The sequence below is a fragment of the Crocodylus siamensis genome, chromosome 3 (genome assembly GCF_052110815.1).
Source record: "Crocodylus siamensis isolate JL-2025a chromosome 3, ASM5211081v1, whole genome shotgun sequence".
Taxonomy (NCBI): Eukaryota; Metazoa; Chordata; order Crocodylia; family Crocodylidae; genus Crocodylus; species Crocodylus siamensis.
This window is the reverse complement of record NC_143397.1, coordinates 191,799,752-191,827,044: the sequence shown is the minus strand read 5'-3', so window position 1 is coordinate 191,827,044 and position 27,293 is coordinate 191,799,752. Positions and strand designations below refer to the sequence as shown.

Sequence of the window (27,293 nt, the reverse complement as noted above, 5' to 3'; positions counted from 1 at the left end):
CTTAAAGGGAAGAAGTATATAGAATGAAGGATACAGAGAAAGTAAATCAGTAGTTTCTCTTGTCCCCCATTATAACACAAAAAAAGGACTATCTAATAAAAGGTGGAAAATTTTTTAAAAAAATCAACAATAAATAAATACTTTTACAGGCAACAAAAAATTACATACACTATGAAACTCACTGACACAATGAACTTTGCAATATTCAAGGAACAATCAGGCATCAATAAAGATAGCAAAATATCTAGTTACTACAATGAAGGAAAACAAAAAAGTTTGGAACAGGTAATAAGATTCTTGGTTCAAGGTTTAAGCTACTCTGGCCACTAGCATAATGGAGACTATATAATGGATTAGACTAGGGGTGTGAAAAAATATAGCCCTCAGGCTATATTTCATCCAGTAGGGCTGGGTGAAGCTTCGGTCACTGATTCAATTCAGCAGAGTTTCAGCAGATGAATCTCCAAATCCAAATCAAATCAGGAGACCCTTTAATTCCTCTGAATCAAATCGGAACCCTCGAAACCGATTCTGAAGGACACAGTTTTAAATGTTTTTCCTATATACCTTGAGGTACCAGGCGACTCGTGAACACTGAGATGGCGGGGTTAATGGAGCATCCCATGGGAGTCCAGGCTGGTTCCCAGTACACTTGGCAGTGGACCCAGAAGTGGACCAGAAGCACTTCCGGTCCACTTCTGAGTCCGCCGTGAAGCATGCAGGGCTCCCCCGCCCTGCCCCCCGGCTCAGTGACTGGTGCCTCCTGGGTCGGGCGGGCACCCAGGGGCCCTCCATGGCCAATCGTGGAGCTGGGGGGGATGCTCTATCCACCCCACCATCTCAGCATTCACGAGCTGCGCCTGGTACCTTGAGGCATGTAGGAAAAAAAATCTGAAGCTGTGTCTATGGCCAAATCGCTGATACTCTGAATCAGCATCCAATCTTCAGATTCATATTTGGCCGAATCAAATCGGGACAGTGATCCAAAACAATGAATCGAATCACTGTCCCCCAAATTGGGCCGAATCCCAATTGAATATAGCCGTCTTTGCACACCCCCAATATCCAGCCTGTAGAGACGTATTAACCAGCCCACTGTGTGGCACATGGGTTTTGGACTGAACCCACAAGTCATATATGTTGTGTGAAGAACTGGCCCCATGCACATGGTATATAGGACAGATCTGGTGAATGCTACAGGTGGGGCTGGATACAGTATGCATTCTGCATGGGACCAGGGCTGAAGCCAGAGTCAGCACTGGCTGCATGTGGCTCACAGAACCACATCTGGCATGCATTCCACGTGGACAGGATACAAGACTAGTTCTGGCACGCATGTGGCATGCAGGACTGGGTCCAGGGTACTCATGGAGCCCACCGCAGACCAGCTCTGTGTGTTGGATCCAGTGCCTTGGGCTGGTCTGTGGGCCCAATACAGCCCATCCAGCTCAATAGGCCACATGAGTGTTGACAACCCTGGACTTAGATGGATCTAGGTTTTGATTTATATAGGAATTCCTAATATTGCTATAATATGCACATATTTTCTACTGCAAACATGAAAATTATGAGTGCACCCAGCCACCTAGTTAAAAATCTAAGCATTTATAGTCCTCACCCAGAATTTAAGTGAAGGCAAGACATGCTCACAGTATCTTAGAGAAGCTGCCATTTACATCAGTGCCTGTACCATTTGATTTTCTCTTTGTTTACAGCTAAAGAATTGTGGAAGACCGCAAAATAATTGTGGAAGAATCCTCTTCCATTATTTTTACTTTGTTAACTTATCTGAATATTAATTTATATATTGTACTGATTTAATCCATGATTTAAATCAGTACACTATATACTACTAAATATTGCATTTAACCCAAACACTTCACTAAGTAGAAGTCTTTCTTTAAATAATCAATTACAAATCAACTAAAAGCAGAGATTGAAAAGCTATCTTCTAAAGAAAGGTTTATTCTCAATGGTTGATATAACCATTAGAAAGGTGTAGTTCTAAAAACTGCCACATAAGCCATTTCCTTGCAGGTAAAATAGGCTACCAGCTAAATGATACAAATGGTACAGGGCATCTTCCAATGTCCACTGATTTCAATATTAACAGCACTGCTTAACCAGATTTAAGCTTACTACTTTATGCAAGACAGAGGTGATACAGACTGTTTGCACCTTATTAAGGCTTGTAAATGGTTATTTATAAGGCCTCCCTCTAACACCAGCTGTGAAATTGACAGAAACTAGTCAGTTTCACAACTGCTAACAGCACCACACAGCACTGACAATGACTGACATGGGCTAAGGATTAACTGCCTGCTCCAGGCATTGGACAGTTTCCCCATTATCAAGGGAGGCTGAGGCTTCTTATACTTTAAATAGAGCATTTCCTTTAAATGTTACATTTCTTTGCCACCAATAAAATATACACTATAGAGATATACATCTAACTTAAGCGATTTTTTTCAAGCAATATCTTGATTTCTTCAGATTCTTAGTAATGCTATGTTTTTACTGTGATAAAAGGCTAAATAATAGATTGCTCTGATTGATGAGAATATAACTCAGATTTCATTATTTCTGAAGTTTCCTCTGCACCTCCAAAAGTATTAGTTCATTAAGCTGCAGCTTCTGCTTTCCACACTACAGAAAACTGCTTGTGGCATCTGAATGAAGAATTTCAATTTCACAGTTTATATGGAAATGCAGTGCCACTAATCTAAGCAAGGAAAGGATATTATGTGGTACAATGAAAACAACAATCAGAATGGAGTTCAGACAACATTATGACACACAGGCTGAACTATAAATGCACAGTGGAGGAAAAGGGAGGGGGCTGAGAGGAGATAAAAAAAAGTATACAACTACCACAGAGTTTTAAAATGCTGTCAGCTTTGAACTAAAATTCTATCTGAAACAAAGTATCATTGAAGCAGATGTCAACATTTTTTTAAGGTGAAACTGTACCTTAGTTACAGATGTTGACAGCTAAAGTCAGAAAGTGCCTATTTAAAAATCTTACGTAAAGGGAAATGCCCAGCTGGGGCAGGGCGAGGTGCAGGACAGAGCCACGAACCAGACTCATCCAGGGGGGAGAGGTGGGCAGGCTACCTACCATAACTTTTTATAGTACCAATAGTTAAGGAGTCCCTGTAGAATGTTTGACAAGTTATGTGAAATTCTTGCAGCATTCCTGCAAGAATTAGCAAAATAATTATCCAAGTATTACAAATCCTGATTAGCATAACCTAGTAAAATGACCAAGCATTGGCAAGACAATCTCCTGGAGGCACCCCAGAAAATAATTAAAGGTAATGCTAGATTTGCAGAAACCATCTAGTAGTGACTAAAATCCTTTATTATGTTTTGCTTGGCAGTTGCTGTGTAATAAATAGTGGTCAGAGCACTAATCATTTCATTGTTACCTTAGCTCAACAATACTATTAATAAATAGCAGTATGTATATAAAAAAAAATTTAAAAAAATGCATTAAATCACGTCTTGGGTAGAGACTGAATTTTCAATAATTTGGGTCAGTAACAGAGAATCATTTACAAGTTGGGGGGGGTTGGAAAATTAAGTCTGCAAGTCTTTAGTTCCCTCTAGACAGGTTAAAAATTAGTTCTAAGACTTGAGAGTTTGGGTTCATGTACTTCTATGGAAAAAATCTTACACAGGATCCTTTTTCAAACAAGAAAATAATATTACTATTGGCAGTGGAGGAAAAGGGAGGGGGCTGAGAAGAGATGGAAAAATTATACAACTACCACAGAGTTCTGACTATTGGCATGATCAGAAAACTGGAGGATATTGGGCTCAACTGTGGGACCATTAAGCATATACGAAACTCGTCACAAGGTAGGACACAGAGTCCAAATGAATGGATCGGTGTCGTCCTGGTGAGATGTAGGCAGCGGCATACCCCAGGGGTCAGTACTTGGCCCAGTGCCATTTCATATCTTCTTCAACAACCTGGATGAGGGGTTGAAAAACCCATTGGCCCAGTTTGCAGATGACACCAAGATATGGGGTTGTCCAGACACACCCGCAGATAGGCTGCAGATACAAGCAGACCTAGACAGGCTGGTGTGTTGGACAGAATGGAACCAGATGAGGTTCAACATAGAGAAATGCAAAGTGCTGCATCTGGGAAGGAAGAAGCCCCACCACACCTACAGGATGGGCATCGCTAACCTGGCCAGCACTACAAATAAAAGGGATCTAGGGATAACAATAGACCACAACATGACTATGAGCTGGCAATGCGACACAGTAACTGCTAGAGTCAATAAAACTCTGGCATGCATCAATCAATGCATCTCAACTAAATCCAAAGGGATTCTCCCACTTTACTCAACATTGCTGCTTACCAATTGCAGCTTACCGTTATATCAGAGGCATATGTCAGGGGCTCGGTGAACAACTGTTTAACTGAGCGCCCTGGGGGAAAACTAGAAACAATGGCCACAAACTCCAGGAAGATAGTTTCAGGCTGAAAATTAGGAAAAACTTCTTTACAACTAGGGTGTCCAGATGATGGAACAAGCTTCCCTCAGAGGTGGTGGAATCATCTACCCTAGAGTTCTTCAAGAGAAGACTGGATGTCCACCTGGCTGGGGTCGTCTGACCCCAGGTGTCTTTCCTGCTCATGTAGGGGCCTGAACCCAATGATCCTTCAGGGTCCCTTCCAGCCTTATGATTCTACAACTGTTCTACATTTGAATTATCTTTATTTTAACTATTTCTGTGAGAGCCAAATAATAGGGATGCACCGATAAAGATTTTTTTAGCCAATACCGATTATTAACGAGCCATATCGGCCGATACCAATCTGACTAACGATATGCAGCCTAGCATCTTTGAGAGCGGTGTCCAGCTGGTAAGTCTGTGGTGGGAAAAAAGGGGTGGAATGAGCACGGGGGGGGCAGATCGAAGCCCCCACAGTGAGGGAGGAAGGGAGTAGGGCTGGGGTTGGGGCAGGCGCTGCGCAGCAGGGCAGAAGTGGCTCATCTGGGGAGCGGGGGGGGGGCATTGCATGCACCCTTGGGGGAGGTATGGGGGTGGCGATTTTGCCCCCTAGATCTGCGCAAGGGGTGAGGGCAGGCTGCTGCTGTGTGCTGGGGCCAAAAGCAGTGCCAGGCTCTTCACAGCAGAGGGGGTAGGCCAAGACTGTGCTCAGGGTGGGAGGTGGCAGTGGTGTTGGAAGGTGGAGTTCAGGGTGGGCTACGGTGAATTTTGGGGTGGCTGTAGCCCACCCTGTAGCTCCCTCTCCCAGCGCTGCCACCTTCCCCTGGTGCAGCCCCAACCCAACCCCTCTACTAGGAATAGCCCGACACCACCCTCAAGCCCAGCCCTCAGCAGCAGCGCGCCCTCGCCCCATGCCCAGATCCAGAGGGAACATGTCCCCATGCCTCCCTCAGGGGTGTGCGCAGCAGCAGGAGCCACCCTCTCCTACTTGCGCCCCTCTCCCGATGAGTCCAATTCGTGGCTCTGTCCCATGGCCCACCCCAGCTGGGCAGCAACTGCCCCTGCCCCAGCCCTTCCCTCCACAGACTTACTGGCCAGATGCTGCTCTCCAAGCAGCCAAGCTGCACTCCTCGCCACGTACATGCATGCAGCATTTATCACCGACATTATTGTTCACGTCAGCCAAAAAAAGCTGATTGCAAATAATGTCAATTTTCCTTTCACTGATGTCAATATAATATGGATTAAGGCATCACTGCACCTCTACCAAATAAGCCATTCTGCAAACTTAAAATCCTCAGCTAGCCCCCTCCATGCTTCTTCATTCCTTCTCTGCACTCAACCAAGTGAGACTCAGATGCAGTCACTCAGTTTGGAAAAGGTCTTCCTAGTACAAAACCTACTTCCTAGACAACTTCTACTAGTCTCTCAATCTATCCAAACCTTCCATACACCCTGAGGTTGCTAAATTGCTGAGTCATAATGAAAGGCTGGACAAGAGAGAGACCTGTGTTGAAAGTTGTCTGGGAAGCAGAGGTAGCAGCTGTAGTACAAAAGTACCTTTTAAGACTGTTGCATGCTAGTTTACCAGAGAAGACTTGCTCTAACAGACTTTATTAGGTGCAAGATTCCATACTGGGGAATGTTATGTATTCATAAAAAGAGTGGAAGAGACTGCATGGGTACATAAAGGGAATTAAAGTAAAATTAAGGCTTTAGTCAGGAAGAGTGCAGGATCTGGGGCCTACTTTAATGAATATTATGTGTTATGGATTTCAGCATGGCCCACATTGCCCTTCCCATATTGCTTAAATGGGACAAAGGTCACATTATGAAAGAGGCTAGGAATTACTGAAGTCAAAGAAACAAAACCTATTTTCAAAGCCCAAAGTCAAAATAAAGTTGAAGCCATTACCAAGCTTTCTGTTTGAGCATTTAATTGAATAAATCCATTGAGAAAACAGTATCTTCCAAATGGTCATAAAATTCGGCATAGTATGAAAATCTGTTATTTTTTGTTGAAGGATAGCGACTGTAGCCAAAAAATTACACTACTACATCTGACCTCTTTCAGCTAAAGAAAAGAAAATGAAAAAGGATGAGTAAGAAAGGCCCATTCTTAATTTTCAAAAGTACTCTTGTACAAAATAGAAAGAATAGAGCCTTGAACAGGGGCTTGATATTCCATACAGAAAACAAAAGCACAAATCTTTTTCTGCCTATGTAGATTTTAACAAAGTCTACATGATACAAATAGAGTGCTTTGGTCAGTATTACCACCATGGCCTGGTATTGCAAGTACCTCTGCCTCATTAAATGCTCAAGTTACTAAATGGGTTAAAGAAATCGAAAATAGACTGAATTTGTTAGATTGAAGTTTCAATAATACTCTTAGTGGAAAGAAAGCAATAAAGAGCAATGAATAAAACTCTATACCATTATATCCCAGAGATAAAATAATGACTAAAAAAATCTAAGTCATCAGTTTTTTGGTTTGCGGTACAGGAGTTTACATTTGAACACAGCTGGATCCCACTCAGGCAGCCAGCTCCCATGACAGCACCTTCAAGCTATATTGATTTCTATGGGAGAAAAGGCACCATAAATCTGCCTCAACAGCATTGCGTCATTCTTTTGGTTGGCTCTAGAAGGTAAATTAAATGTTTTCCATTAGTATGGTAAAGAGGCTATACAGTTTTGTTTTTATTTCAAATACAGGCTCAAGTTACGGAACACTTCAGCTAGCTATGTGGCAAGAACTACATGTTTAATATTTGTAAAGCCAGCAATTCATACTTAGGTGAAAACAGATGTGTGTACTGCACAGTTCCCAGGACTGTAAATGCCTTTAAAATATATGTTGATCTTGAGCTTTTTTGGTTAAAACAGAGGAAATTGAAGCCAAACCCAGGACTTCTTTTTGGAGGGAAGGGGAAAAAACATCAGGAAAACACATAAGCAGACGAGCAAAGCTGCAGCACAACAAAGTACAGTTTTAAGAAGCTATAAGCATATCACTTGAGGTAACAAGTGATATTTCCTTGATCAATTATTCATGTAATTTACAGCAATAGATACAGTTGCATCAGTAAGGGAAAATAAAACTAGGGCAAATACAACCCTCAGAACTACGAATTGCCCTCAATTTTCACTGGAACATTTGGCCATCATTTTACGCCATGTGTTTCTAGTTAATAAAATATACACCCTGCCCCACATAAAGAGAAAGAAGGAGAAACAGAAAAAAGTACAAATTGATTTGCTGGAAATAGTAAAAGCATTCAAGACCACATTTCAGTCCTACACTCCATGAATTATTGATAACCAACACTAGCTTAAACTTTGTGCATGAATCATAAAACCTCCTGTTAAGTACAGGTATATCTGCCAACCACTATGGAATTATTCAAGTGCCTCTTATGAAGCTTTTACTTACCATATTTGCTCAAATATAAGATGACCCTGAATATAAGATGATCCTCCAATAAATTAGCTTCTATATATGGAAATATAAATTAGTTATAATTTTTCAGGTATGGAATCTAATTATTGGAGGCTTCTCCCAAATTTGTTCCTCTCCCACTACTACACCAAAGAAAATAAATCTGGGGAGGTCAGGCATTTCTTTTGCCCTCTTCCCCCCTCCCCCCCCCCCAATTTCTTCCCCCTGCAGCTTCCTCCACACCCTCCTTATTGTCAGTCTGCTCTCCATGAGCACATGGAAATGAGAAGCAAGTTTGAAAACACTGTCCGTGAAATAAATATACCTGTAGCAACTTGCATATACTACAAGTACCCATAAACTTAGTTCACGCAGAACTGATGCATTTTGCCTTTTCTGAAACCACTCCAACTTACAGTTTTTTGAAACCACTCCATAAACACACTTTTAAGCTGTACATATATACCTACTTATATACAATTCAAGCGATGCATAATACTAGTTTAAAGCCAAAAGGCTCATGATTTACTGCATAATTCACTGGGCTGAGCCCCCAGCAGAGTCAACAGCATTTCAAGACATGGTGACCCCACAGCTCAGCACTGCTCAGTACATTGGTGTACTGCAGACACCCCCCAAAAAGGATCTATCTGCTAATTATCTCCCCCCCCCTGCATTCATGACTGAAACCAGGCATTTTTGTCAGGAGTCTTGGGATTCTCCAAAAATTTTTATGCACATGAGATGCAACGTGGTCCAGCTCACATAGGGCAGGCAGGGCTACACTGATTATATGCAACAGGCTAAGAGAGGGAGTGACAGAGGGATTTGGGGTGAACTATTTGGTGCCCATTTTGGTGATGTTTGCCATACATTTAAGACTGGTGAAGAAATAGGAATCATTTGAAATGGAAAAGAAAGGTGCAGATCAGCGGTGGGAGTGGAAAAGGAAGTAGAAATGTATTTAATGTACAGATTCACCATGACCTGAATGTGTGTCAGCACTGAGGGAGACTGCATGTAATAGACAATACTATATACCTTATTCAAACAGGCGGCACTCATCTATCCGTGTGGGAGAATACTTACTGGTTGTAGCCGCACATACGATGTTTGGATGATTGAGTTTTGCTCAAATCAAGAAGATTTGAAACTGATTTGGCTGATTTGACCTGGAATAGGAGTTGTTTTTTTTGGAAAATAAGTGTGGTAGGTCCCCAGAGTATGTTTGCCCAATATAAGCCATATATTTTATAGTCATGCCCAGTGCTGTCTGCAGTTAATCAGCTTCATGGCTGGTTTCCATTACTGAGCACATGCTGCTGCTGGCAGCAGTTTTATGATAGACAATATATTTAATGAGGTTTCCTTGTACGTGAATGTAAGGATGAGGGTCTTTTCCTCCCACACTGATGGGGAAAATAAAAAGTATTCAAGTAAATACGGTACTCATTCTCAGCCTGTATAAAATTTAACTTTTTGAAATACTATTCAAAAGAGATACTACCAACTACAAAAAAGTGCATCTCCAGCACAAAATGTTCTATTGTAACAAGCAACTCAAAGTTACCGTGAACAAAACGGGGAAATATTTGCTCTTCCGTTTTTTCAGTTTGTTCACTTTGGGGTTTTTTTAAGTGTTATATATAATTATTGGTCTCGTCATTTTGTTGATAGCATAGCAGGGGTCAGACACCATGGGCCAATGCAGGCTTCTCTTTGCCTCTCAGAAGGGCCAGTGCCTGTGGCTATCCTTGCCACTAACCTTATCTCCTTTGCAGTGAATGTAAGCATAGATGTAGCAGAGCAACAGACTCCACAACAGAGGGAAGTGACTCTGCAGAGAGGGTGGGAGTCACTATACAGCTCTATGCCATTGATGCCCCTCTACAAAATGGCACTTTACAGGTGGGATTCATCCCACAGGCAGTAGGTTGCCAGCCCCAGCATACACCCTTCTGTAACTCTTTCAAGACGATGCCCATCTGAAAACAGCAACAATGAGGCTGAGACTGAAACTGAAGAAGGCAACAGAAAAAAAAGAAGAGGAAAAGTGTATGAGAAACCCTAACTACATTTATTAATATTGCTCTCAGGATTGCATGCAAGACCTTTTAAAAGTTTGTAAGGCAGTGACCCTACATGAAAATCCTGGCTGTACTGAAGCCAGTGTAAGTTTTGCAATTGGTTTCCTTTGTACTAGGATTTCACCCCATGTCTCTGCAGCAAGCAGTGCTCAACAATACTGGGTATTAAAAAATGCTCAATACATTTAATATGTATATTAAACAGAAAATATGCTCATCTTTCAAACCTTAATATCTTGATCTGAAAAATGAGCTTCTTACCTTGATATAAAATTTCTAAGCCTCTAAGTCGCACCGAATTATTTGGCATTTCTTTTCTTAACAGAGAGTTTAAGTGATATTTCATCTCATCTCAAGCAGTTATCTCCATAGAAATTCCAGGAGATTCCTTGAAGAAGTGCCTAGAAATATAGTAACAAGGGAGAATAGTTAGCTTGATTGATGTAGTCTCAGAAACTTCATTTTAGATATAAAAATAATTTCACTGAGTATCAAACCAGTGCCTTCCAAAAAAAAAAAAAAAAAAGAATACTGGTGTTAAAAAATCAGATATGTACACTTTTGGAGAGGAAGGGATTAAAATAAAGGACCAGAGGATCGTAAGATATAGTGCTGGAAAGGACCTCACAAAGTCATCTGGTCTAGCCCCCTGCTCAAGGCAGGATCATCCCTGACTAAACCATCCCAGCCAAACTGTTCTTGAAATCTTCCAAGGATGGAGATTCCACAATTTCACAAAGTAGCCTGTTCTGGTTCCTCCTAATCTCCAACCTAAATATCCTCTGCAGCTGCAGTCTGAGACCACTGCCCTTAGTTCTTTGCTGTACAGCCACAGAGAAAAACCCATCTCCATCCTTGTCATAATAACCTTTTAGCTATTTGAAGACTGTTAGCAAATCCACCCTCAGGATTCTCTTCTCCAAACTAAATAAATTTAGTTCTCCCAGCCTTTTCTCAAAACTCCCGCTTCCTAGGCCTTTAATCATTTTGCTGTTCCGTGCTGAACCCTTTCCATCCTTCTTAAAGTGTGGGGTCCAAAACTAGACACAGTACTGCAAGTGAGGTTTCACAGATGTGATGGACAGAGGAAGAATCACTTCCCTTGATTCGCAAGTGATACTCCAGTTAATACAAACCAGTATGCTGTTGGCTTTTTTCCAACTGTTGGCTCATATTCATTTTATGGTCTATTGTAACCCCCAGGGCCTTCTCCACAGTACTGTAGCCTAGCCAGTCATTCCCTAGTCTGTATTTATTCACACAATTATTCTGTCCCAAGTGCAGGACTTTGCACTTGTCCTTCTTGAATCTCATCTGATTCATGTCATTCTGGATCCTAGCCATTTTGCAACTCCACCAACTTGGCATCATCTGCAAATGTGATAATCGTGCAACTCAATCCCATCATCCAAATCATTCATAAAGATATTCAACAATACGGGAACCAGGACAGACCCCTGGGGAACTCCACCTGATACCAGATGTTGAGCCACTGATGACAACTTGTTGAGTATGATGATCCAACCAGGTTTCATAGTTAGTAGGGTCAGAAGGGACCTGAGCAGATCATCAAGTCTGACCCCCTGCCATGGCAGGAAAGAGTACTGGTGTCAAACGAGGTATACATTCTCCTTACAGTACTATCATCCAGTCGTTATTTCCTTAGCTTGTCATGAAACATGTCATGAAAGACAGTATCAAAAGCCTTGTTAAACTCAAAGTATATCACATTCATGGCTCTCCACCCACTCATAGAGCCTGTTACCTTATCGTAGAAGGCTGGTTAGTATCACAAGGCAAGCATCAAGTTGGTTGCAGTATAGTAGTCCTGATGGAAAAGGTAGTGAATCCTAGCATTCACCAAGTAAAACACACTTTCAAGTCATGTTTTCCTAGAACCACACTTGCCACATTTTGACATTACATAAATGTAAGCTTTAAAAATTGTTAGTAGAACTACAATAAAAAGGTGTGACATCTTTCCCCTTGTAAAGTCAGTGAAAAGTCAATATACCTGCAGTGGGTGAGAGAATGTTTCCTCCCAGAAGTCATAGCCCCTTAAGGCCCATAATATCACTGGGCCCTATGTGTCCTACTTCCTAAGATTATTACAAATGCTGGCTCTTAGCAAGAGAGTCTTCAAAATAACTATAAAGCAACTGTTTTGTATCATTATTAAACAACAAGTTTTCTGTTCAGAGGGGAAAACAAGGTACCTTGTGAGGCTATCCAATCAAAATCAACAGAAGAGGAAAAGGTAGGTTGCTTACTAACCATGCTTTCTAAAATAAGTGGATATGGACAGTGGTGTAATAAAAATATAACTAATTGCAAAGACAGACATGGAAATAAATGGAAAATGGGCTAAAAGTACAACATGTTCTTACTGAAGTTTGGTTGAGTCTGACCAACCTTTTGATGAGATGGTGGATTTTCTAGACCAGGAAAGTCTGATTATAACACAACCCGAATAAAATATTTGATATGGTGTTATATGAGAAATTATTAGTGTACCTGGAAATGATGATGCTTAGCAGAACTGCAAGGTAAATACGAACTAGATAATGGAAGATGACAAACAGGCTGTACTGCAAGAAGAATGATCAGGTTGGACAGAGGTTGCTAGCAGAGTTTCTCAAGGCTGAGACTTAAATATTTAATATTTTAATTAGTGACACCGACAAAAATAAGGGCATGCTAATGAAATTTGGTGGTGACAAAATTATAAGTCAGTGTCAGCATTAGAGGAGGACTGAAGTACAATTCAGGATGACCTTGAGGACTGCAGTAACAGAAATGGGATATCATAGAACTGGGATTGTTAGGGTCATGCACTCAAGGGCTAATAAGAATTTCTGCTAAAATTGGGAGCTCACAAGACAAAAATGACAGAGGGAAAAAGACCTAAAAATAAAAGATAATAAGTTACCAACATATGGCAGTTGTAACAAAGGAAAGTGGAATCGTAGGGTATATTAGGAGATACCTTTTCAGCAGAGACCTGGAAGTCATAATGCCATTGTACAGAGCACAGATGACTGAGATCTCACTTAAAATGTACTGTCTCTGGTCAGCATAATTAAAAACAGGAACCATGCATAGAAGGACTACTAGGATATTTGGACAGACTTACAAAAGTAGACAAAAAACTTGAGTTTGTTGAGCCTGCAAACAAAAGGCTGAAACAGGATATGGTTGTTCTCTATAAATTCTTTAATGCAGCATAGAAAAGGGAGGATGAAGAGCTCCTTAAACAAAAGGATAATATTGGCACAAGAACAAATGGGTACACATCTGAATCAAATATGGATAAACAGATTGCCCCAAATAAGTTTGGGCTGAAGATTTGAAGTTTTCTGACTATCAATAGCATAATGTTCTGGAACAGCTTTCTAACTGGAGAGCAAAAAACTGCAACACAACGCTGGGGGCAGTGCCAGCTGCTGCAGATGCTTTTGTCCCCTCTCCTACTCTCCAAACAAAGCCACAATTTGAAGCTGCTGCTCCAATCATCTCCCCCCTCCCCCATTCTAATACCTCTTAAGTAGTAGTATATGACAATTTCTTGCAAAAAACAGGGGACTTCTAGGAAGACTGATGAAGTCCCTGCCAGTCTTACAAAAGCAATACAAGACTGTAAGGCAGATGGACATCAAGTGCTGCAGCACTTTATAACATTACAAAAACATAGTGCTACGAAGGATGTACACATGTCCAGCTCCTACCCCTGTCTGGAACACTTTAAAAGTTACCACTAAGTCATGCTCTATGGTCAGGGGGTGATGAGGTGCTGCTTCTATAGGAAGACAGTGGGAATTGGTGTCTGACACCATGGAAGCAGCCCTGCTCCGTCACAGAAGAAGAGCTGCAGCTGGGCAGCAGCTCTACTCCCTAGCAGGCTGTCACTGGGCTGGCTTCTCTTCCTCCTCCTCCCCATGGTGGGGGTAAGTTGTGGGGAGAGAGCAGGCATTGTGGGATGCTGAGACATGGCCCCCCTGCAGTGCTGCAGGTAACTGCATAGACATCAGATGTGCAGTTGCAAGATGCAGTGCTACAGAAAATTCCCACTTTAACTAGGAACATTTCTGTAGCACTTGCACCATTTCTGTAGTGCTAACAGGTAAGGTGCATGTCTGTACAGCCGCTTTTTGTAGCACTAAAGGGGCCTACATAGTGCTACAAATATAGCAGAGGAGGTGCTTAACATCAGACACCTAAACCTGTATGTAGATACCTAAATCTGTTAGTTTTAAAAAACTAAAAGGGCTGACTTAGTCACAATCTAGTTACATGGGTAGTCCAATTGATTAAATAAGGGCTCATAACTATGCCCTTGTTCCTAACATATCATTTACTGTGATTACAGATGGTCTTATACTGTGGAAAAAAAGCGTTTATTCAGATGTTTAAAGAAACTTGTTTACTTTCTGCAAGAGCACGAAAAGTCAGTTTACTAGTAAAAATATATGTCAAAAGAGCTCATTTTAAGAGATGGTTTTCAAAACACCTTGGATTTCTAATTAAAATTTTTCATCCTGAAAAACTTACAGGATCAGTTCCTGAGTGGTCCCAGACCTGGCTTCCCACAACCTGGTGTGGCACTGAGTTGATTTTACCAGTTTGAAATAGAGGAGCTGTAATCCAACCCTAAAGCTTCAGAAATGCACTAGTCCTTAAGAGGGAGATACATTAATCTGGATACTCAGTAGCAGCATATGAAAGACTTGATAACTTGATGTGTTGATCAGATACTACCTTTGTTCACTGCAATTGCAAAAAAATGGAAGAAAAGAAAAACATGTCTTTATTCTAAGAGTTACACACATTCAGTCAACTTATTGATCTGTATGGTAAAATAAAAAATCTGACTTTAAAAATACAAAAAAAATCAAAACTAGCTGTGGAAAGTTCTCAAGCAATTGTGAATAAATACATAAAGAACAATCAACTTAAGCAATTTTCAAGAATAAAAACCAGATGTTTGCTTTTACAAATTACCTTTATGAATTTTCCATTGCTTGTGAACAAAGTAAGTCAAAGACACCGGGTTTAGATAGAGGTAACAGTAGACAAGGTTGGCTGCTGATTCAGAAAGTCCACTTGTTGGACTGTACTGGGGAAAAAGTTTAGTTTGTTTTGCTTTGTTCTTAATTGAGTTTCAGGTTTTGTTTCTGCTGCTTTGCTATTTCAAGCAATGTCAATGGGGATGGAGAATGTGCAATAAACTGCAGGGAATAAACAGAATATCTGAGGTAACTACTATTATTTAGAGCAATGTTACATTATAGCAATTTGTTTATTATTAGGACCATGTGATTCTCTAGTTATACTGCTGGCTGTGACATCAAAAGATAAGTACTATCAATTGGAAGATTAACAATTCAAGACAAAAATGATTTTGATAGCCAAAATCACACATTTAAAAATTCAGTGGAAACCTGCTAATAGAGAGGACAGCAGCAATTGTCTTTTTCAAAAACCCTCCTCAGATTGCCTAAATGAATGGGAGTTGTTTCCTTTGAATGTTATTTGAACTGCTCCAGCCTTGCCTCCTTAGTCTATATTTATGATACATTCACGTACTGGCATTACACCTATAACTTGGTCTACAACTGGGGTTCCAAACCGTGGTACGTGTACCCCTTGGGGTATGCATGACATCTCTTGGGGGTACATGGCAGAAATTGTGTAGTGATGGATTTAATTTTCATTATAATAAACAACATTTAAGTGTTAAAATTTAAAACATATGCTGGTGAGGATATGCGGGCAGGTGGTAAACCTGGAAGGGGGTATGCAATAATAAAAACTTTGGGAACCTCTGGTCTACAAGATTATCTGCAGCACAAAAAGATAGAGGTGCACCAACACATTGGTCCATATCATATCAGCATCAATAGAAAAGATAATTGATATTAATCAGCAATCAGTTTTGTTGGTTATGTGGCCGGTAATGTCGCTGATAAATGCTGTGTGTGCAGCTGCAGCATGCACGTGGCCAGGAGTTCAGCCCAGCAACTTGGAGAGCAGCGTCCAGCTGGCATGTCTTTTGCAAGTGGCAGTGCAGATTGAGGTCCCTGCAGTGAGGGAGGGAGTGGGGCTGGGGCAAAAGCAGGAGCAGGTACAGCCTAGCCCACCCGTGGCGGGCTGGGGCACGGGACAGAGCTGGAAGCTCATCCAGGAAGCAGGGGGGCAGGGGCAGCTCCTGCCATTGCATGCACCCCCACGGGAGGTATAGGGGGCATGTACCCCCCAGATCTGTGTGCACAGCATAGGCGAGCTGCTGCTGCTGCATGCTCATTGGCTGTGCCAGGCTCTTCCTGGTGGCTGCACTTAGGCTGTATGGGGCGGGCTGTGGTAGCATTGGGAGGGGGATTACAGAGGAGGAGCTAGAGCCACCACTGTAGCTCCCCTCTCAGAGCTGCTGCCCACCCGGTCCAACCTGAGTGCAGCCACCAGGAAGAGCCTGGAGCAGCCCACCCTTGCCCTGTGCACAGATCTGGGGGGGTTCCTGCCTCCCATGCCTCCCTTGGGGGTGCATGCAGAGGCAGGAGTCCCTCCCCCTGCCCTCCAGACAAGCCACCAGGTCAGTCACACACCCCAGCCCAGTTGGGCAGCACCTACCCCTACCCTTGGCCCAGCCACAGTTCCAGTCCCTCCCTCACTATGGGGGCCTCAGTCTACACCCCTCACGCCTCTTTCCCCCACAACAGACTTAACCAGCCAGGTGCTGCTCTCTAAACTGCCAGGCTGCATATCAGCAATTGAATCGGTATCAGCCAATATGGCTGGTCAATAACTGGCCATTGGTATTGGCCCAAAAAATATATAGCAATATACCCCTACAAAAGGAGATTTCCACTCTTCCACACCTCGTAAGCATTCAGCTGAACTAGTCAACATTTTGATAATTCTTGCAGTTTTTAAAGATTTTTGTCAAAATATCAACACTTTGGCTTGGTTTTCCAACCAGTTGCTCCATTACTTCTCTTTGAAATTGGAGTTCTGGATCCTGTATTTTTCCTGCAATGTCTGACAACTTTTTGCCAAGCTAAGTAGAGAAGAGATTTTCTTTCTCTACTTTTGGTGCTAGAACTGTTATCAGCTCTTAGAAGGGAAGCAAATATCCCTACAATTCACTGATTATTATGAGTGTAAGTTCACTTATATATAAAACAAGTTTTGTATATAAATACAGCTATTATATGCAAACATTTACATTTGTCATTAAGTTGGTACTTTTTCTCTTAAAGACCTGGTGCCTCAAACTTTAATTTTTTATTTAAAGAAGGTATGCCAGGTTTCACCTTCAGAGCCCCAGACATCACTGGCACAAATCTTGCTCATCTGGTAACCGCATGCCCATCTTTGAAAATACCATTGCTCTGATATTGCTTGCCATCAAAAACACGAATGCAATCACATTAATTTAGATTAGAAATGTGGCACTATTTATCTGATATCCTCTACACCAAGGGTGGCCAACCTGTGGCTCCAGAGCCACATGAGGCTCTTCAGAAGTTAATATGCGCCTCCTTGAATCTTTGCACAAGCACACGACATGATGTAATGGCTATGAAGCTAGTCACCGCGTGTTTGTGCAAAGATTCAAGGAGACGCATATTAACTTCTGAAGAGCCACAGACTGGCCACACTCCTTTCAATTGCTTGTCTGGTATGAAGTTACTGTTTTGGGGCGGTGAACACCTAGAGTTAAAAAAAAAAAAAAAAAAAAAAAAAAATCACATAGAAAACAGGCCAAGACTAATTCGGAAAGAACTAAGCATCAGGCCATGGCCTCAAACCTGTAACCTTAATCAGACCACTATAGCTGCTCATCTCATCCTACCACCCAGACTGGAAAAGGCTGATCTCAACTCTGCATCGAGGCCTAGCCCTCTACCCACTCCATGCCAGCTGAATGGGAACTGTTGCTCAATGTGATCCCAGACAGCTTTGCTGTTCCCTCTGGCTTGTGCTATGAGACCACTCTCTGTTTAATCTCCCACTACTTGACCTCGCTTGCTCTCTAGCTCTGATCTCTGCCTGATCTCCTAGCTTTCTGCCTTGGCTTGTCCCAGGATTCTGCTCTCTCCTCCTGACCCTGGTCAGCACCTCAATCCCAAAGAGGCCCCAGACCTGACATGACACAGAGTTAATTGATTTTACCAATGTTAAATAGAGGAGCTGTAACCCAACCCTAAACCTTCAGAAATGTAGTAATCCTTTAGGGGACATAAACTGATCTGGATATTCAACAACAGCAGATAAGAAACTTGGTAACTTAATAGGTTTTTTTCAGACATTACGTTTGTTCACTGCTACTGGAAAAAATGGAAGGAAAGACAAATAAATCTAATTTTTAACTGTATCTACATAACTGAAGGGCTCCAGCTAACTATTCAGCTAATTATAACAAATTCTCTATGCCAGGGGTGTCCAACCTTAGCCTGCAGGCCAGATACAGCCCACAGAACCGTATGATCTGGCCCATGGGACTCTCCAAGAATCCAAAAATTTGCCAATGAGGAGCAGTGGCAATTAACACTTTCGCCATTCCCCCACCACAAAAGGTGACATGGCTGAGATGATGATGAGTCAGCACATGTGAGGCCAGGGCAGCCACCAAAAGTATGTCTAACATGCTCTTAAAAATGTCAAAAAAATCTCACCACGTCACTAGACAACAGAGTGACAACTGGGAGAGAATTCCAAAACTCATGAGGATATTTATACTAAAGTTTTTCTTCATTTAAAATAATATATACATATACATGCAACAGGAAAAAGTAGAAGAAAGCCATCAAAATAACTGAAAGGTTTTTTAAGTGATTAGATTTTGTAAAATGTCAAGGATAATAATTGTACCTCAAAAATAGGTCCTTTATTACTTTGAGATGCAATAACCCAACTACTTCCTATATAAAGATTTTAAAGTTGAATTACTTGCTGATGAAGAATCTACAAAAACTAATACAATATGTTCTTCAATTTGATCCATTTCTACTTGGGGCCAGACTCCAATACCCTCACACAGTGCATAATGCTGACTTAGTGGGGTTGGTCTTGCAGTGTGATGCTGCTCAGTTTGACTACATGCATCAGAAACTTGCTGTTGGTTATTTTTTTTCCCTATAGCATTTGCACCAGGACTATGTTACTTTGTGACTATAAATAAAGGAATTCTAGAATTACAGTCCAGAAACTAAGAGCTGTGAGCGCTGGACTTCTCATCCAGTCTTTCTTCCTGGAACTTAACTGTTGGATCCACTTAGAAATTAATAATCACTTATCTAGAAGTGTTTATCTCAAGGTCTCCCAAGCCACATTTATGTGCAACAATCAAACCTTTTCATACCTGAGGTATCTGTCAAGAGTTCCTAATAATAAAAATCACTTATTTCACACTTTACTATTTCAAGAGGAAGAGAATTGTACCCTTTAAAGGTTTATCACCATATAAACTAAAATAAACTCTAGTTTAAAAATGGCTGTTTTGAAGCACCTCAGTGCAGACAAGTTATAAATGCATTTAAGGAATCAAGAATGATTTTCACTTTATAAAAAGAAAGAAAGAAAGAAACCACATTTGGTTGCAATACAAACATTCAATATAATCACTGCTACCAAAAATTCCAGTTTAATACACTGTGGGTCAGTAGCCAATAGAAAATAAGTCTGAGTAACTGACTGTATTTCTCAAAGTAAGAGGAAGGTGGCAAACATTTGAGAGGCAAGCAGCCAAGCTAACTATTAATGTTGAGAACAGTATACATCACCAAATGGAATCTGAATAGTTTATACTTCATTTCTGAGGACTAAAGCCATTGCACTTTCTCTTATAGACATTTAATATTGGTGTTATATCCAGTTATTATAACAAAGCACAATGGTGCCTGGCTGCAGAACGCTCTCACTGTGACCTTAGTTAAGCTACTTTTATTTGCAAATGATCAAATCAGAAGTGGAGTTAGAGGCACATATACTAATGTACTACAATTAATGTATATCAATACACATTATGTATATGAAAAATGTATATTAATTAACGCAGACTTTTCACCATTCATAATTTTTTTTGCCAAGTTTAATATATAACTGGGCTGTCCAAATGGAGGCCCACAAGCCACATGCTGCCACCAAGAGGTTAATATGCAGCCCCCAGGCTGCTCAGCTGCTGCTGTCCCCACCACTCCAGCAGCTTAAATAGCCAGAGTGACCAGGCCCCCCTTCCCTCTTTCTGCCTCCACTCCTGGGGATGGAGTGGAACTAAGCAACAGGAGCATGCTGCACATGTGGCAGAGGGAAATCTAGGCTGCCTACACCAGAAAGGATCTGTGCACATAAGAATCTGCACTGCTCCTGCTGCATGAATAGTGGAAAAGAGCTGGTCCCGGCTGCACGCACAAGAGGGGGACTGCTCAGTCTGTGCGTGCAGCAGCCGGGGGAGAGGGGCGAGAGCCGGACTGCAAGTGCAATGAAAGAGATCTGAACTTCCCGGGCTATATGCACAGGAACCATCCAGAAATTAGGCAGCCCTTTTATATAAATCAGAAGGGAACATGTTTTTTTTTTTCCCTCTCCATAGTCATTGCTCACCATTATGTACAGCTTAAAGCACCAGTAATTAACCAACAGTGCTTCTTTATGACTTGATATGCATCTAGTTTCCATTTGATAAATCTTATTCCACATATAATGGCACCACAGTCCATGGGGAAAAAAATCATAACATTTTAATGAAAAGTTTTTAATAAATATGGGATGCATGAATTGGTTAGATTCATTACTAGTATTAATTATACTATGTAAAAAGCACTACACAAGCTTTTTACATGACTGTGATGCAACAGCAGGGGGGGAAGTGAAGTGGTAAAACAGGAGGTGTTGAACTGCAAGTTGTTGAAAAAGCTTAAGGCCACTGACTTACGACATTCATGCTTGACTGCTGAATCAGGCAAGCATGTTGCTCTATCCTATACAAAATACTTTGTAATTGAGTGGTAATTTTCTAGTCAACACCTGCTTTACAATAGAGATGGACCATTTGATTTTGAAGGAAATGCCTGCAACTGACACTGCTTTAAACCCTAACAAATTGTACAACCGGCATATCAGTCTACATATTTAGTATATTAACTAAACTTTCAAAAAAACCCAAAACAAAACAAAACACACACAATGTATTTTGCATTTTGGAATAGATATAGGGTCTGAGGGTGAAGCTGTGCATGATGGAATAACTGAAACAACCACTTGTATTTCTTTATCCCAACAGTTAAAGAACAAACTGTTTTGGGTTCTCTCACTTAAAGGCCTCGTGTCCACTATCAAGTTCTGCTGGCATAGCTGAGAGCATCCATTCTCAAAGCTCCTTTGTGGCAACAGAACTCCCTTTTTTTGGTAGCAGGATAACTGCTTCTATCACTGACGCACAGAAGAAAGTGCATGTAAACACTCCTGAGAAGGGTGACCACCTGTACCTATTTGGGCAGGACAGTCCCAGAATGGGAACCTCAAAGCCTGGTCCCAGGCTGCATAACTCCAAGACCGCATGTGTCCCAGATTCAGTGTTGTGCAGTGACCCATGGGAAAGAGCAAGTTACCCCTTAAAGGCTAGCAGCATCCCAGTCTGCAAGCGGTTGCCAGGAGCAGAATGCACACAGCCAGGCAGCCTGGGGAACAGCTCCCTGCAGGTAAGTCTATGTGATATAGAGGGGGCAGGAGGGGGGTGCAGATCAAGGCCCCCATGGTGAAGAAAGAAATGGGACAGGGGGTGGGGGTGCTGCTCAGCCAGAATGGTTCATGAGACCAGGGTGTGGAGCAGGACAGAGCCACGGGTTACTCATCCAGGAAGCGTAGAGCATGAGGAGGCATGTGTCCCCCCAAATTTGTGTGCAGGGCAGGGGCAGATGCAGGCTGCCCACTGCAGGTTTGGGACTGCCCATGATAGCTGTGATGCCATGGTGGGGCACCCCCTCTCTGACCAGCAGCAGTGGGGGTAGTGGCAGCACAGACTTGTGGCCCCTAGTGCTGCCAGATGGACAGGGGGAATGCGACTGGTGCGGGGCTCCCAAGACAAAGGCAGCATGGCAGGGAGCCCAAAGCCCGCATCCAGCAGCCCACATCCACCCCCTACTCCGTTCTGGTCTGGCTGTGCCAGTGGCAGGTGTGTAGCAAACCCCCTTTTTATTGTTTTATTTGCAAAATGCATTTCCTCCCCTTCCCCAACCATTCTGACTTTCTCTCTGCCCTCTCTCTCTCTCTCTCTCGTATAAGTGATTACAAGTAGTACTAGGCAAGCTAAGCTAAGTTCTTGTATACAATTATTGTAATAAGCCCCTTTTTTATATATTGTAAATTGTGTTCTGTTATGTTTGTATTGATTTTTACTTTTTTATATTGTATTCCTATCATTTGTACATTGTTTCATATTAATATTGTATGGTTTAGGCCTGTGTCTGTAAAGTGATGTCAAGTACCCATTCCCATCTTGTTCCCATGCCCTGTTGTGCAAGTATGTTGCAATTCTGTAACCTCTCCCATGTAAATTGGTTTTCCTTGAATGCCTGAAACAAAAGGGTGAATGGATGAGTGAAACACAACGATAGCAGGACCCCCCTACTAAATCACCCCACCAAAAGCAATACCTGGACCAATGGCTGGAACCACCGCCTTTTCCCTTGATCACCCAGCTTTCTGCCTCTGTCTCCTGGCTGTTTCCTCCTTGCCACCGCGCTTTTTCTCTTGCTTCGGCCCTGGTACCAGGTGACCCCAAGTAACCACAGGGCCACTTGACCTTAAGTGACCCCAAGCCTCAGTTCCTCAGCCAGCTTCTCTGTAGTCTATCAGTTCTAAACCCAGTTCCAGCATCTTTCACTCCTTAAACTTTCTCTTGCATTCATTAAACAAAAGATGAAGCAACCGACCATTGTGCCAACGCTGCACAAGCTCAGTAAGCACACCTGGAACCCTCTGGAACAGGACTGACATTGCCCAGACCTGTCCTCCCCATAGGAGATCAGAGGTAGTCTGCCCCATAAAAAGTGGTAGTGAAGACCGACTCCTTGGGATGCTCTCTCTATCTGGACCAGTACCATGCCATACCACCTATCCACCCAGAGGCCCTGCCAGAGATCCCCTCTGGACAACACCTGCTTAACAAAGACCTCCTTCCAGCCTGGATAGGTAGCTATCACCCCCATCCTCTCTTCAGCCAAGGACTTGGACTCTATTTCTCTTCCCTACCTGGACTCCAACCCTTCCATTGAGTCTCTTTCTCCTGCTACTATTGTGCGAGTGTGTGTGGGAGAGCTTGTGTGAGTGTGTGTAAGAACCAAACTCTACAGTACAGTGTTCATTTAATAAAAACTGTTATTTGGAATCAGGAGTTGGGTTTTGCTTTACTATGGTTCTGGCCCTGCTCTAATCTCTGCTCCTTGCCCCTCTAACTTCTGTCTCATTTCTCCCCCTCCTGCTTCTGGCTCACCACCACCTCCAACACCTGTCCCATGCTCCTGTGGCTCCAGCCATTCTGAGCTACTCTCTGCCTTCAAACCCCTGTTTCTTTGCCATCGTCTCATTCCCACTGCTTTTTCCCCAGGTCTCTGCCATTTCTGGTGCCTTGCTCCCACGGCTTTTTCCCCTGATCGCCCAGCTTTCTGCCTCTGTCTCCTGGCTGTTTCCTCCTTGCCACCGGGCTTTTTCTCTTGCTTCTGCCCCGGTACCAGGTGACCCCAAGTAACCCCAGAGCCACTTGACCTTAAGTGACCCCAAGCCTCAGTTCCTCAGCCAGCTTCTCTCTAGTCTATCAGTTCTAAACCCAGTTCCAGCATCTTTCACTCCTTACACTTTCTCTTGCACCTTAACCTTCCCCCAGGTATCCCAAGTACCCCAAACATGCACATACATACCATACCATCCAAGTTAGGAACTCACTTGTGTATATGTGTAGGTGGGTGGTGTGTGTGTGAACTGGTGAATAATATATATATCCGTGTGTGATATACAAATTAGTGATCTGTGTATGTGTACTGAGTGTGCAGGTATTGACAACTGATTTTTATCTAACTTTTGGTGTGTATAGTGTATAGGTGCCTGAATTGGTAATAGGTATGTATGTGCCTAGGCTGGTAATTTGGGATGTGTATGTGCCCAAGTTGGTAGCATCTATGCGCACACATGACGGGAGTGTATGCACCTAGAGTAAGTGTGTGTGCACCATGCCCTCCTGTCTAACAGCACAACACTGAGATCCTGAGCGTTGGCCTGACCCCACAGGGCAACAGGTGGGGAGGGAAGAGTGGTCATGTATTTCATGTTTCTTTTTTTAAATAGGTGGTCACCCTACTCCTGAGCCTTTTACTGGTTCCCATGGTTTGTTCTACAGCTGGGACCTTTCCAGGATGTGCTTCATGCACTATGAAGCCACTCAAGGGGAAGGGATTATGTAGACCACTTCCGTTCCTTTGTCAAGTCCTTGTACAAAGGTATTTAGCAGAATTTGCAGATTCACTGACAGGACTGTCAACCATGCGCTTTAGCACCCACACCACTCCTGCCCCATGCAGACCACTAACGGGGGGAGAAAAGGGGGAGGGGTCTCCCTGCTATCTATACTCAAGCAGCAACTGCTACTCCTACAGCTGCTGCTGTAGCGATGTGGGCTCAGGCTGCTGCTGGGGGACAGCCTCCCTGCAAGCTAGCCCCACAGGCTCCCCGGAGCTGCCCCTGGTACCCCATTCACTCCCAGATGGACTACGGGGCACAAGACTGTACCTGCTGTGACAAAAACTCCCCAGGTGGTTCCATTTCACTGGCCCATCGCCCTGTCCCACCATACATTTCTGGGTGAGGGCAGCACGTGCCTGGTTCCTAGAGCAATGCAGCATGGGGCTTTTCCTGTTGTGGAAAAGATTTCGGGGGAGAGGGTTAGAAGGGGAGTGTATTATGGCACCTCCTCTAAGATGGCATTCAGGGCTGGTATCCTACCTATACTTTTGAAGCCACCAGAAGCACAGAGGCACAGCCACACTCTTGCAGCTGCTCTCTGCAACCAGAATTACTGCTACCATAGGTAGGTTAAGTATAGACAAACCCTGTGTTCAGACTGCTGATGAAAAATGTGTTAAGTTCTGTGCTATCAATAGTAGCATCAACAAAAAGGGAAATAAAGCAAACCTAATGGTGTCATACGGAGTACAGTCTTCCTTATAGGAAGATAACATTTGGCATGCTAGTTATTTCCCTGCTTCTGTATACATTTCAAAATTGTAATACAGGCATGGCTTACATAGTAATAAATACTTACACCTAACAATTAAGTGAACCCTCTCTCAAAACTCTGGTTTGAAAGTTCCTCAAAATCTGTTAAAGGACTACACAGTGCTTAGCCAACTTGTTAACTTTAAGGAATGAACTCCACATAGGAAGCTATGCAGAAAATGCTCAATTATTAAAATGGTCTGAAGAAAGTTTTTCCACATACACAGACATCGAGACATAACAAAATATATTTAAAGATGAAGAAATGCAGTGAAAGGTGGAGTAAAGGCAGCATCAATTAGGACCTTTAATACATGTGATCTGGGAGTGAGAGGTGGTGCTTTATTTGGAGTGGCTCCAAGAGCTGTTTTAATTAAAGTGCTCAGAGCATCTCATGTACTTCATTAACGAGCTTAAGTTAAAATGCCCCCTCCACTTTTTTTCAGTGCAAGGACACTGATACACAAGAGACTAGACTCTGCTGGAGCATGGTAATTACCATGTAATTACAGCACATTGGAACAGCCTTGCTGCATGTGTCTATAGATGCCTTGAGAGACCGTTGCACTTATTTAGGTTGTAATGTTATTTTTCCTTTGCTATTTTTTTTTCCATAATGTTCAAATGATACATTTGCTTTTACTTGCATCACACTGATATGTGAAGACTTCATCATAATTCTACTGAAGTCATCAAGGCTGCAAGGACTGTCATTTAGGACAGAATTAAATCCATCCCATTTGTGACCGGATGGTGCGTCTATGCTGCATTGACATTTGAAGGGTAAAATAACCATGAAATGATGTTACTTTTTATAGTAACTGTAAAAGCTAAGCTAGAATCTGTCAGTAAGTGTCGAAAACTACGCTTAGACACTACAACATATTTTATAATAGATACAGTGTGTGTGGGGGGGTAATGAAGGAATGCAATAGGAAAAATAAAATTAAGTGTCAAAAAGTTTTTAGAAAAAAGGTTGGAGGGGGAAGGAGGGGAAAGTTTGGATACAGAAATTCCAGAACACCCCAGGGATTTAAATCCATCTTGGTTGACATTGTGAGAAAACACTTTCAAACTATTAAAGCACAATAGATTGTGATATTATTTAGTATTCAAGTCAGTCCATCTGTCTTTTTAGTTTTTTATAATTTCTCGGCAATGGGCTATATAATGTGAATACATATATTTAACTTTTTAACACTGAAGACGAAAATGATTTTAAAAGCATGTAAAATGTTTGACCTAAGATTTCTTGGTGTTGACATTACTTCAGCATTCAGTGAATAGTCATTTATTCAGGATGCTACAATTCAGTCCCATGTGGGTATCAGCTGACTGACTTGTTTTTTTTCCACATTTACAACACATAGGCAAACAAGAGATGCAATTATATTAGTCACATAGAGTAATTATTGCAGTCTGTTTAGGGTTTTCTCTATATTATCCTTTACACGTGTCTAAACTGCAGCCCCATGCATTAAAAAAAGCTTAATTCAAAAATGATAAAAATTGATAAATCACATCTTTGAGAAGGTGGCCTTAATTCTAAGTTTTACAGAAATACTTATATCACAGACAACTTCTATCACAGCAGATGGGAAAATTCTTCCACCCTCTTCTTACACATCCGTAAAATCCACATGGAAACAAGTTGAGGAAAACCAGACATGTAAAGTTTAAACAACCTTAGCAAAGGATGCACACATACATACATCTAATTTGTTCAGCATGCATGGAGAGGTGTGTAAATTTTCATTCAACTCCTCTCTCACCTACCCCCAACAACAACAAAATCCATAGGTTTGAAATACAAGAGAGGCTGTGAGATAGTGTGTTCCAATATACAACAAAACAAGACATAGGTCTTCCTTGCATTCATTCATGCTTCAAACCCAATACTATAGCAGAACGAGAGCCTAGAATACTATCTATCTATCTACCCTGATTTACAAATTTTAGCAAAGGAAATCCACCTCAATCATTGGTAACTTATTCCAATGATTAATTACCCTTACTATTTCTAATGGATT

General features: G+C 42.1%; 1 protein-coding gene across 5 annotated transcripts in view; it reads right to left on the bottom strand.

The window, feature by feature from the left end:
• Nucleotides 1-27,293, bottom strand: part of FAM110B (family with sequence similarity 110 member B) — a 213,530-nt gene that overhangs the window by 142,782 nt on the left and 43,455 nt on the right. For all 5 annotated transcript variants that reach the window (XM_090040022.1, XM_090040024.1, XM_090040025.1 and 2 more), the window contains one exon: nt 10,261-10,400. The gene's annotated coding sequence lies outside the window, so the exon portion shown is untranslated. The remainder of the gene's footprint in view (nt 1-10,260; nt 10,401-27,293) is intronic.